Raw genomic sequence first — 13463 nt, 5'->3', positions numbered from 1 at the left:
TTCTAGGGTCTGACAATTTGTTTTGTTTTTGTTGGCTGCGTGATTCTTTTCCCCTGAGAACAAATTCACTGAAGTGCTCTTTGAAGTTTTGGTAGTTCGATGTTTATGTGTCGATGAAAAGACATTTGATAAAAAAGCTTTCCGACAACATAATATACACACAAAAATTAGACATCTTCACCTATCAATCAGCTGCAACATACTTAAAAAAACTTAACTGAATGCAGTATACTGCCTCCTTAAAAAAACACATTCAGATTTAAAAGGTGTTTCCATCTCTATCACTCCAGCACTCTTTTGAAACTCCATGGTTGCATCCTTGGAAATGCAGGCCCTGTCACTACAAAAGTTATAGAAAATTCTAAGTTTCAGAGGTGAAATCAATGAACCTATGTAAAGCTAATAGTTCCAGCTCACTGTATCTTTACACCAACAGAAATATTGGAAGTTAGGTGATACTATGTCACCAAGTGTGGACTGGAATCACTATTGAACATACACTGTTCAAAGTAGGGGGCCATTCTGGCTCTCATAGTGATGTTGGTAACTTTTAAAATAATGTTCATAAAATACAAAGTAACTATTTTCCAGTGCAAAAAAATATAAATATCTATCAGTTTTAATACATTCTCTCATAAACCATCCCCTTTTATCTACAAACTATGTCACTATAAACCTTTTTGTGGGGTCCTAGTAGAAGACTCCATATCAAAAGTCACACACAAATCCACAGGGTCAATAATAACAGTGTTTAACCTATTCAAAAAAATTTCAAAAGAAGCTTTGATATAAGATGGAATCATACCCATGAATGGATTAAGGATATTTTAAGTAACAAGCATTAACAGCACTGTTTTATATCCCACCTGCACTAATTATTGTTTTTAATGGAATGTATCTTAAGAATACCAAAACTATTTGAATAAAGATGCTTGTTGACTTCACAACATTTGTAAATTGCATCTGCCAGAACACCTTGGACTTAAAAAAAGTGATTACCATCAAGCTAGAACTTAAAGTCAGACGGCTAAATTATTATTTTTTTTAACTGTGGTCATGTGCTGTAACTGATTATTATTTAAATAAGTGTTGTTTTATTAGGGATGCCTGATAATGTCCTTTACTTTTGTTTGGTTGTCTAGGATGAAAGTGCTAAGTAATCTGTTTCTTTTTTTGGTTTAGGAAAGTTATGATTAGTGTGATATCATTTGATTCTGGCATTGTCTTGTGATTTTACATATACATACATATATATATATATATATATATATATATATATATATATATATATATATATACCTATATATATATATATATATATATATATATATATATATATATATATATATATATATATATATATATATATATATATATATATATATATATATATATATATATATATATATGTGTGTATATACATACATACGTATGTATGTATATGTCCCAATCAGAAGCTTGGGTTTATAGAAACTTGAAATTGATATGGTTGAAACCATATGATCTATTTTCTGAAAACTCAGTCTTTGAATAGAGATCTCAGTACAGTAAGGATCATGGAATGTATCATTTTCCCCACTGTAGTCAGTCTTGGAGCTGGTATATATGGTATGCAGGTGGTGTGGGGGGGTGCAGGGGGGCTTGCCCCCCTGCAAAAATGTAGAAAAAAATGTAGATTTTGGATATTTTCCCAAATTCGAGTTTTCAGAAACTTCATCAAATTGTCTCGACAATATGAATTTTGAGTTGCTGAAAACCTGCTTCTGACATAGACCCATAGCCAGACCATTAGCCAGTGCACTGAAAGCCTAGAAAATAAATCCCTGTCAAAACTCACTGTTTCACCTCTACTGACTTATTGACTATATTTAAACAGTTTATCAAATAAGACAAACCAAGATACTTAGAAATGTGTGGTCTCGTCTACAGATTCACCACATCAAAGACTAATACAATTTTAGGAAACTAGAATATCAAAGGATTTCATGGAAACTTCCAGTACGCTTATAGATTTATAGGTTTATAAGTCACTGACACCAACACAAACTATGATAGAATCATATTGGTACTTGTTCAAACACTTGAGCACGTGTAACCTGATGCATCCTGGCACCAGACAAGCAACTAACTGTCACTCTTTCCTTGTTCAGCCTGATAAGAGGTATGTTTGTATGTCTCACAATGGGCCACCTATAACAAGAATGATTAAGGGGTCAATGTCTACCTTACAGGCTCAGCATTTGTGACTTTGGGCCTACTTGTCCTATGTGAGGAAGTAGGCTTAATACACTGAATGTGATTTTTGCCTGTGCCTGTGCTGTACTTTGGAGGTCTTTAAGGTTTAGGACCTCAGTATGTGATGGATTATATGTATTGTGATGGCCTCAACAAGGTGTGATATGTGGTGTACTGCTGACAATTGTGGTGCCTGACTTTATGTGTGTGTGAATTTGCCTCCGAAGAAACTATATTTATGTACACCTCTCATACACACTGTTATGATGTTTGAGAAAGGGGTGATCATTATCACTCCTTATATAAAGATTTAAGTTGCATATACATTATGTAAAGTGTTTTCACATCTCCTCTTTTCATAAACTACATGTATGTACTATGTGCAATTACTGAGAACACATGTTTAATGGTTATAAATGCATATCTTCCACTACTGGAAAGGTGTATTTACCTGTGGAGAGGTACATGCACAAGTCCAGATTTGTGGTTTACCCAGCGGTATGCAGCAAATGTTCCTGTTTTTATGTGGAGAAAAAACAAGTGGAATATCAAGATTCTGGTGGTAGAGACCATTTATATGCATTAACAACTGATAAAGGTTATAATGTTCTAACTACAAACTTATGAAATTCTGAAAACAGTACAGCAAATTTAGCATTTTGCATTTTAAAAGGTATGAGGTTGGATAAAAGAGGTGGTGATCTTGAATGGGGTTTAAAAGAGGAATGCAATGGCTACTTGTGTAAGAGCAAATCTTTGGTTGTAAATTAGGTTATCAGTATCAAACCCAAACTGCATTGTAAAAGTTAAGATAATGTTTTTCATATACTGAATGTTATTGATTTGCTTTTTAAGTTGATGTTGAATGTTTTAAATATATTTAATGGAAACAGCAAATATTCATTTTGTCTGAAGAAGTCCAATGTTTGGAAATGAAACTATGACAAATAATGATTTTACTGTTCTCCACAATCATACCACAGTCATACACATTTTATGAGTGTATTTTACATGTACTACTGTCCTCAAGAAGTAATTTCTGTTTCTATGTACGTATATGTATATTGATATATCTATATATTGACACAATACCCTACTCGGGCATTGTTAATAAACTCAGGAGGTTAGGTACAAACCCATATGTCACCTAGTGGATAGCCAACTGGCTCACAGACAGTACTCAGGAAGTTAGGATTGAGAAGTCCACCTCTACAGAGGCCAGTTGCAAGTGGAGTCCTTCAGGGATCAGTCCTTGGACTACTCCTTTTTGGCATTTACTTCTCAGAATTCAAAGCCAATGTCAGTGGTCTCTGGCTGACTAAATTTGCAGATGATTGCAAATTAAAAGCTGTCATTGAATCTTACAGTGACCCAAATGTTCTCCAGGAGGGGCTGACACAAACAACTGGTGTCAGAGCCATGAAATAAAACTAAATGCCAAGAAATGCATAATAGTATACTTTGGTAAGTCATCCATCCCTGGTAACTATCATAATGACAGCACACCCCTTAGAGTTGACACAGTAGTCAGGGACATAGGCACACACAAAGATAGTAATCTAGCCTTAGACAATTGTGTGTCGATAGTGGTGAGAAAATAATTCTATATTGTGCAACTTATAAACAAAGGTATGGCATCTAAGTCCAAGGAAGTCATTTTTCCACTGTATTCAGCATTCATGAAAACTATCGTACAATGTCCCCTTTGCATGTACCTAACCTGGCATATCCAACAATTGGAACATCCACAGAGGTTCCTCACTAAAAAAATACAGTATGTAAGTAAAATGTCCTATGCAGACCGCATCAAGGCTCTATCCCTGTATGCAGTCTCCTACACGCTTTTGAGGGGAGATCTATTCCTGGCATACAGGGCATTGACAGACCCCACTCTGATGGACCTCCTGCATATCCACAAAACAAATAGCACCAGAAATACCCATTCTAAAAACCTAAACCTCACCTGTGATTTAAATAGGTCCTGCTGGAGAGATAGGTATGCATCCTAGAGACCACTGCATCTATGGAACAGGCTCCCCATCCATGTGAAGCAGAGTTCCTCCTTAACCCAATTCAAGTGCAACCTGGACAATTGGATGGGAAACCGAAAATGTATCCCTGGTTTGGCACTCATGTCTCTAATGGACACAGGTAACCTGTAAATGCTTAATCTCCCAAACCCCTGCTTACACTTATCAAGAATATCAGAACTTTGAAGAGGTTTGAGATGCATGGCTAGGCTTAAAAGGCCCTTGTGGTCATTAGCCTAGTAAACACCTATGAATCTATGAATAATATATCTGGGCATACATGCAATATATACATACATATTTTGTCAACATACTTTGACAGTCTCCAGGGTTGGAGACTATGCCCACATCCCATGGATTGGGTAATCTATGAGTTAGAATATATCATTAGCAGGGAATGTGGGGTGAGCAGGAGGGAATGTCTGTCTGCTAAATGACAGTATATTTGTTTTGCATGTTCCAAGATTGTGCCTCAGAGAATGCTTGTCACAGTGTCATTAACTGGGAAAACTACTTGGGTGCCAACACCTTTTCCCAACGGTTCATGGAATTCATAAATTCCAATGCCCTGGATCAATAAATCCATTGTCCCACCAGGGGCTCCAATATCCTAGACCTGGTCATTACCAACATGGCAGATAGATGCTCCACACCAGTGGTCAACCCCTCATTGGCCAGGTCTGACCATAAGCTAATCACCCTTGACATCCATATCCCCCCCCCCCCCAGTAAGGAAACCTCCATAAAAACTTCTCCAAAGTCAACTTCATTCTACTGAAGTCACAAATGACAAACTTCATGACACCCATGCAGATGGGAGCTGAAAGTTCGAATGCTGAATCCTACACTAAGGCACTGTATGAGCACATCCACTCGTGCATGAATCGTACCATCCCAAATAGAACCAAGACGTTCTCCTTCAAAAATAGGAAGCCACTCTGGTGGTCCCCTGCCATAAACAAACTATACAACAGAAGGAAGAAACTGTTGCAGAAAAGAGGAAAATCCCAGGATGCAAAAAAACTCCCTTACCAGTCTCAGTAAGAAGCTGAGATCCTTCATAAAATCCTCCAAAGCTAGTTACAGAAATAAAATTGCCAAAGAGTCAAAAGACAACCACAAGGCATTCTATAGTTATGTCAAGAATCTAAATGGCAATGCTCAGATATGCTCTGAGCTACAACAGAATGGCATTACATATACTGATCCCAAGGATATTTCCAATATTGTGGCAGATCGATTTAGTGCCAACTTCACCCCCTCTCACCTCCTAAAGGGCCTATCTCAATACCAAAAGATTGGCAAATTCCAGTAATCACAACCACACAAGTAGAAACCGCACTCTCCAAAGCTAAGAATACAGCATCCATGGGACCAGATGACATCCCGGACTATGTACTACATGAACTACAAAATGAACTGGCACCTCACCTAAGTGTCATGTTTAATCATAGCCTCACCTCAGGCTTCGTACCCACTGAGTGGCACAAAGCTACAGTTATCCCACTCTACAACGGGTGATCCACCTTGTATCCCAGGAACTACCATCCCATCAGTCTGACGAGCCTGATCTGCAAGGGCATGGAACACATTATCATGGATCTTATAAACACAGACATTGGCAACCTTCCAGCACTGGACCTCACCCAGATTGGGTTCGTGAAGGGCCGATCTTGTCTCCTGAATCTGATTGACTTCTTCAAATCAGTCACCAGAGCTGTGGACAAGGGAAAGGAAGTCCACACAGCCTATCTGGACCTCACCATGGCCTTTGTCACCATCCCTTACTCTGCAATCATAGATAAACTTACTAAGCTGGGCAGAAATCCCTACATCACTTAATGGGTTGCCAACTGGCTTACTGATAGAACCCAGTCTGTAAAAATAGCCGACTCCAAATCCAGCTCCAGACAAGTGACAAGTAGAGCACCTCAGGTTTCAGTCCTGGGGCCGCTCTTGTTTGGCATTTACTTCTCTGAAGTACAGGCCAACACTAAGGGACTCTGGCTAACAAAGTTTGCAGATGACTGCAAACTGGAAGCCATTACTGAATCCCCAAATTATGTGGATATTCTACAAAAAAGCCTTACAGATGCATGGTACCAGAGCCATGGGCTCAAGCTTAATGCCAAGAAATGTATAGTTATCCCCTTTGGGAAAAAACATGTACCCATGAATTACCACATAGGTGGCAGTACACTAAACAGCGAAAGTGCGATGAGAGTCTTAGGGACACAGGTGGACAGTGGTCTCACCGTTGATAACCACATTGCCACAACAGTCAGGAAATCCTTCTATGTGGCACACCTCATCACTAAGGGCTTTTCATCCAGAAAGAAGGAGGTCATTGACCCACTGTACTCATTCCTCATTAGACTCATTATAGAGTACAATGCCCCGTTTGGTATGCACCTCACAAGACATCTGCAACAGCTGGAAAGGCCGCAGAAATACCTCACTAAAAGAATCACAGGCCTAAAGCAGATGCCCTATGCTGACTGTCTAACAAAACTCCAGCTATACTCTATGGCATATCGTCTACTCAGAGATAATCTCTGCTTAACATACAAGGCCATGTCAGACCCTGAGCTGTTGGACAAGCTCCACTTAAATCCCAATCCCTCAGAGACACACGCTCCAGGGATCTAACCCTTGTCATCACAATGAACAAAACATGCTGGAGGGATAGGTTCCTGACCCAGAGACTCCCCATACTCTGGAATAGACTGCCCATACATGTCAAGCAGAGCGCCTCCTTGGGCCTCTTCAAAGGGAATCTTGATGATTGGATGGGAGATAGGAAATTCACCCTGGGGATCAGATCAGTCACCCTGCTAGACAGGGTCCAGGGAAGTAAATATTGTGGGAAGAAATATTCAGGGAATTGTTATGGCTAGGCTCGTATAGGCCCTAGGGCCGATAGCCTAGTACCAACCTATGAACCTATGAACCTATATCTGTTGATTTACCACTGTATATTTTACACTCCTGCAGAGTGTGTGTGTGTGTGTGTGTGTGTGTGTGTGTGTGTGTGTGTGTGTGTGTGTGTGTGTGTGTGTGTGTGCGTGTGTAAGTATATCTATATCTATGAAAAATTCAAAACAATAAAATTCGAGCTCGAGCAAAGGAACGATCTATTGAAATTCAAATAAGGACATTTATTGTATCCAAAATAAGAGGTAAGCGCTTTCGCAAGGAATTGCTTCTTCAGACCTTTAAAAACACCTAATAAAACAATTATATATATACAAACAGTAAAATTCAAACTCTCCAATCAAGAAACAACTACAATTAACTGAGAACACATCATCAAGAAGCATCCTTAAAGACACAATACAGTCATTCTAAAAAACAACAGAATAAAATCACACATCATAATATATAATGAAAAAATCTATATGTGAATAATAAGAAGAACATTACCCTACTACAAGACTGCTAAAAAAACATATATATCTAGTTTATTCACTTCGGAACCCTTCTTTTCCTAAGCAGAGGCTTTATTGTAGCATGTTCATTAAGACCCCTGCCCCTATCTGCTCTCAAGATGATCATCCATTTGTTCTCCTTATATTCAGTGTGGTTGCAGATATCACCCGCTCTATCAGTGGGCTTAATAATATCTATGACTCTAAACATAAAGTAAGAAGTGAATAAACTAGATATATATGTTTTATTAGCAGAATAACTGAACGTTCATTCAGTGGATTTTCGTTTGTTTCCTGATTATATCTAAATATATATATATATATATATATATATATATATATATATATATATGGGTTCATGTTACAAGATCGACAACTGACTATATCGACAACGGGACCTGTACCACGAAATACACGAAAGTTGAAAGCACCGAAACAGCACATAACCGACAACCACATAACCCACAGCCGACAGCCAGTTAGCCGACAAGCACCTAACCCTGACTCAGCCGACAGCAACTTAACCGACATTTACTACCACACAGCCGACAGCCAGTTAGCCGACAAGCACCTAACCCTGACTCAGCCGACAGCAACTTAATCGACATTTACTACACCCGTAAGCCAACGCTCACACAGCCGACAGCCAGTTAGCCGACAAGCACCTAACCCTGACTCAGCCGACAGCAACTTAACCGACATTTACTACACCCGTAAGCCAGTTAGTCGACAAGCACCTAACCCTGACTCAGTCGACAGCAACTTAACCGACATTTACTACACCCGTATACAAAGTCAGCAGAGTGCACCATATCCGCATCAAACAAAGTAAACCGCCACTCTTAACTGTGTCCAACACCCTAACCCTGACATGACATGCTAAGCAATCTGACCCGACATGACATGCTAAGCACTCGGACGGCATGCTGCTGGGCGTCACATTTTAGAAGGGTAGCCACAAACAAACTCGACAGCAGTGTAATCCTCCATATGTCCAATAAGTGTCTCAAACCTCCTCTGGCGTTGGATGAGCTTGAATCCTGTAGACATCTGTACCGTAGTTCATCGACCCTGTCCTGTTCACGGGTTAGGATCTTCAGCAGATAACCCAGATCGGTGCCCGATCATGAAGTAGACACTTAGTCCTAATGATTGGGAATAGAAGATGTCAACCTAGTCTTAAATATCCATTTCCATACCAGTCACCAAAGTATTGCAAACCACATTTAAGTTCTAAGGTTGGTTTAACCATCACTTCCAATTGCACATCTTGTGACTTGTTATATATGGAGGATAAGCCTAATGATTGAGACATTCTGACCGGAAAAGACATCCTTTAGAACGGACATCATGGAAGTTTGTCCGTATGCTCTTTAGAGCTGCCACCAAGTCTGATAGTATGTATTGTACTGTCATGTCCATACCATGTGTTGTTAGCAGAGAAAAATGCTGTTCCAGAGGTAGTTGTATGCCTTTAGGGATTTCTTGGACATGAATGCATACACCATGATCTCATGTTATCGCGCCTTTACAAAAAATGTGCCATCCATGAGCCATAAGGTAGAGCTACTTAGGTCAGAGATTATCCAATGTAGTGAACACAACCACTGTGGTCCCACTCACTTTATCTGTCATGCATTTATGTATGAACATTCCTGATTTCAATTTGAAATCACTAAAGTTTATGTTAGTCAGTGTTAGCTCACGTACAGTACTGTGACTGTCTTGCATGTACCTAACATGATGCACTTGTTGCAACAGTGCAGATACAAACATTATACCGCTCAACCTCCCAGGCAGGGATAGTGTGACTGCTCTACCCTGCAGTGTCCTGTGCATTTGTAGTATCTTCTACTTGCTCTTGTCCGTTCCAGGTGGTACAGGTAGTTATCTACCACTAACATTGGCTTCATTTGTTGTTGTACATGGAGCCTAACAGTCCAGGTGTAACATCTTTGGGACATATTACATATGTTGTTGGGACTTATTTAATGTCTTTCATTCCTTGTTGGAACATTGTTTTGGTCTGTTGGATGCTTTCCATTGCCTATGCACAGTACACTGTAAGGTGGGTATCCGTTGTTATTCTGTGTCCTTGTCGACTAACTGGTTGTCATGTTTGTGGCTACCCTTCTAAATATGTGCTGCAACACGTTGTATTTCTTTACACATTTGATTACTTTGTTTGACGGTGTACTTTGTTTTGGTGCACTTTGCTGACTTTGTATACGGGTGTAGTAAATGTCGGTTGCTGTCGACTGAGTCAGGGTAAATGTCGGTTAAGTTGCTGTCGGCTGAGTCAGGGTTAGGTGCTTGTCGGTTATGTGCTGGTATTTCGTGGTACAGGTCCATATAGTCAGTTGTCGATCTTGTAACATGAACCCATATATGGATATATATATATATATATATATATATATATATATATATATATATATATATATATACAGATCTCTCTCTCTCTCTCTATATATATATATATATATATATATATATATATATATATATATGTATATGTGTGTGTGTGTGTGTGTGTGTGTGTGTGTGTGTGTGTGTGTGTGTGTGTGTGTGTGTGTGTGTGTGTGTGTGTGTGTGTGTGTGTGTGTGTGTGTGTGTGTGTGTGTGTGTGTGTGTGTATGTATGTTCTTGTATCTCTTTATATCTTCTGAAAAAAGAATGAACAAGATTTAAAAACAACCCTTGTTTAAAACTAAATCAATAAGAAGACTGATGAAATAAAAAATGTACTGTTTACTGTTGACATTGCTGCATTATTATCTGGCCCAGAAGTTTTACTGACAGCTGGTTGAATTTGTTCATGTTATTAAGCAACTTGAATATATTCTATAAAGTATAGGCATTAAAATAATTTTTCTGAGGATCTAAGGCAGTTAGCACTGCAATGAAAACTGTCCTTTTTCATGCTGTATTTTTGTTCAAGCTTTCCTTTCTCAAATACAGGCATGAGTTATCTTACTTTACTTTTGATATGTCCCATGCTGCAGGCTCCAGGCACTTCAGTGTCCTAAAGTTATCAATCTTACAAGGACTTCACTTTTTAAAATTGTGTCCTCACCCTAGGTTTCCTTACTTGAACAAATTATCACCTTCTACTAAAGAACACTTAGAAGCAAAATGACATAAGTATCTACAGGCATTATCAAGGCTAGAGAGATACCCTAACATTTCACCAAATACAAATCTAGGGGTACTACAGCTCTTGAAACAGAGTGTACTACATTTGTAATAGTACCTATTAAAACAAAGACTGTGGTGGTTGTGCTGCGGTAGCGTTGTCGCCTCACAGTAAGACGTTGTCCTGTTCGATTCTCATCTAGAGCTCCTTCTGTGTGGAGACATGCCTGAATGGGCGTACCTTCGTTGAAGGTTGTGCGTCAGGGCTGGCAACTCAGCACATACAAATCTACTGCCAATCATTAGCGGACCAGAGTTCCGCTGTGGCTACCCCTAACCGGGAAAAGTCGAAAGACACAACAACAACAACCTATTAAAACAAAGAATTGTATGTGGCAGTTCATACAATAGCAGGCATACATGACCCCCACTAAGCTCTTATAGCAATAATTTAAGGAACAAATTATTTTAAATGTCCAGCTGCAATGCCTTCAGACTATTTCACCTATGTGAGTGAGGCAGAACTTGTGGCTGCCCTTGGTATCTTGCTTGCTCATATACCAGGATGGCCCTTGTTTGCTGCAGGCCTTGTGCCATTGATATATTCTGTGGCTACTTTCAGAAGTAAGATATAATTCTCCAAAAGAGTACAGTGTGCCACTCTTAAATAACAGTATTTATGTTTTTGTAAATTCTATGCTTGTGCTGTGTGGCTTGTTTAGTCCATTTTAGATGAAGAGTTTTACGTGCTTGTATTCAAGTACTTTAAGGATGGCAGTCCTTAAACAATCAGATACTATACTTGTTCAGGTATGAGTGCCAGGCTTTGACTGTACCTCTATCTGTACTCTCCATCTCTAAGAGTGCTTTGCATACATGACACCAAATGGGTAATCACTCTGATGCAGTGGCTTTTGGGACATTGAGCATGCACTGTATGCATAGGAAACTCAGTTACCTGTTAGACTCACAAACATCTAGTTTAGCTTTTTGTTAAATAAGGAGATTTTACTGCCAGCTATACACATATAGGTGCCTATCTCATGTGAACTGATGTTTGTAATGGTCAAATTTATATTAATCTTCATTATGATGACTGTACTGATGGAAAACCTGAACCGTTTCCTTTTATTTAACACTGAAATTGCTAGACATTGCTACATGTACATAAGAGTAACAGGAATACATGAATCACTTTGAACATTTTATTCGATGCATTCTGCTTATAGCCTTTGAAGATTCTGCACAAAGACAGAGAATTGACAGTACTTAACAAATTATACTTACAGTAAATACATCCGAGCATTGGGCTTAAACATATCTGTGAGTTTATGCAATTCATAAAACAGTTATTCAAATGAAACTTGTTTTAGTCATTTGTTTATTAACTACAATGCCAATACAGAGATCATGGACTTTCAGTTTTTAGTTAAATAATTTGTTATGTGACTCATTGATCTGTGGCAGGATATACATATCCCATTCTTAAACACATACTTATTGAATTGTACTGATGTCTCAATTTAATTACTGCTGCAAATGAGGTTACGTTTCATCTTTACCAGGCATTTCCTCATGACATTCTATTTCTCGCTCTCTCTCTCTTTCAGTTTTTTTGTCTTTTCTGCCATTACAAACTGATATAAATTATAAAGCATACTCTCTATTTTGCTAAATGATTGTGATACTGATGCATACGAGTACTCTCTACAGTTAAGGCTCATGAATCACTTTAAAGTCAAAACTAAAATGTTTTGCCAGTAGATAAGGTACTGTTCATATAAGGTGACCTAACTGTTTATGTGCAGATAAACTTGAAATATACTCAGCTCCCTATCTCAGCATGAGCTACCATTGTATTGTCTGTTACCAATGGGAGAAGCAAACTAGACTGTTCAGAAAGAAAACTGTAGGGATTACAGGGGTATAGAGCAAAGAGAGAGATTATCACATCACGGACAGAATATGCCAGTATCTCCCTGTTAGGAATGTGCCAACCACTTAGCTATTCTATTACAAATATAGTCTAAAAGACTATTGTGCCATTCTATCTGCTAGCATAAACTATGTAGGTACAGTAAAAGAGCTGTAGTCTGAAATTTGTAGATTAGATGAAGAATATGGGGTAGCATAGTAAATTATGTTAGCAGATTAATGACTTCTGGTATATCACCACATGCCATCAAAAACAGAAAGAGAGTAACATAAGAACAGGCACAGAATAAGCTGGACTTGTCCTTCATACGTGCATACACACACGCACACATATATGTATGTATATATGTATATACTGAGCTACTTCATAAGATCGATGTTTCAGAATGATGACTGGCAAAGCATCGAGGCAAAATTGTCAATATCCTGTAACCGTGATAATCAAAGAAACCGCCAGCACTTTCTTTTTGCAATGATGTAAGCTCCCGGGCACCCCCACATGGATGGCTGTGCCTCCCATAACCCCTGTTTATTATATACCAGCTCCAAGATCACGCTACAATTGCCCTGATCCCCACATTCTCTGTAAATATTCTCTTCCTCTACTGCTCTGCAGTCATCATTCAACGTCGTCTCGATGTTTAGCCAGTCGATGTTCTGAAGAAAAGACTCCCTGAATAGGGCCTATATGAATTGCATA

Source organism: Protopterus annectens, chromosome 17.part0 (genome assembly GCF_019279795.1).
Source record: "Protopterus annectens isolate FY-2018-M chromosome 17.part0, PAN1.0, whole genome shotgun sequence".
NCBI lineage: Eukaryota > Metazoa > Chordata > Ceratodontiformes > Protopteridae > Protopterus > Protopterus annectens.
This window is presented reverse-complemented; position numbering follows the sequence as displayed.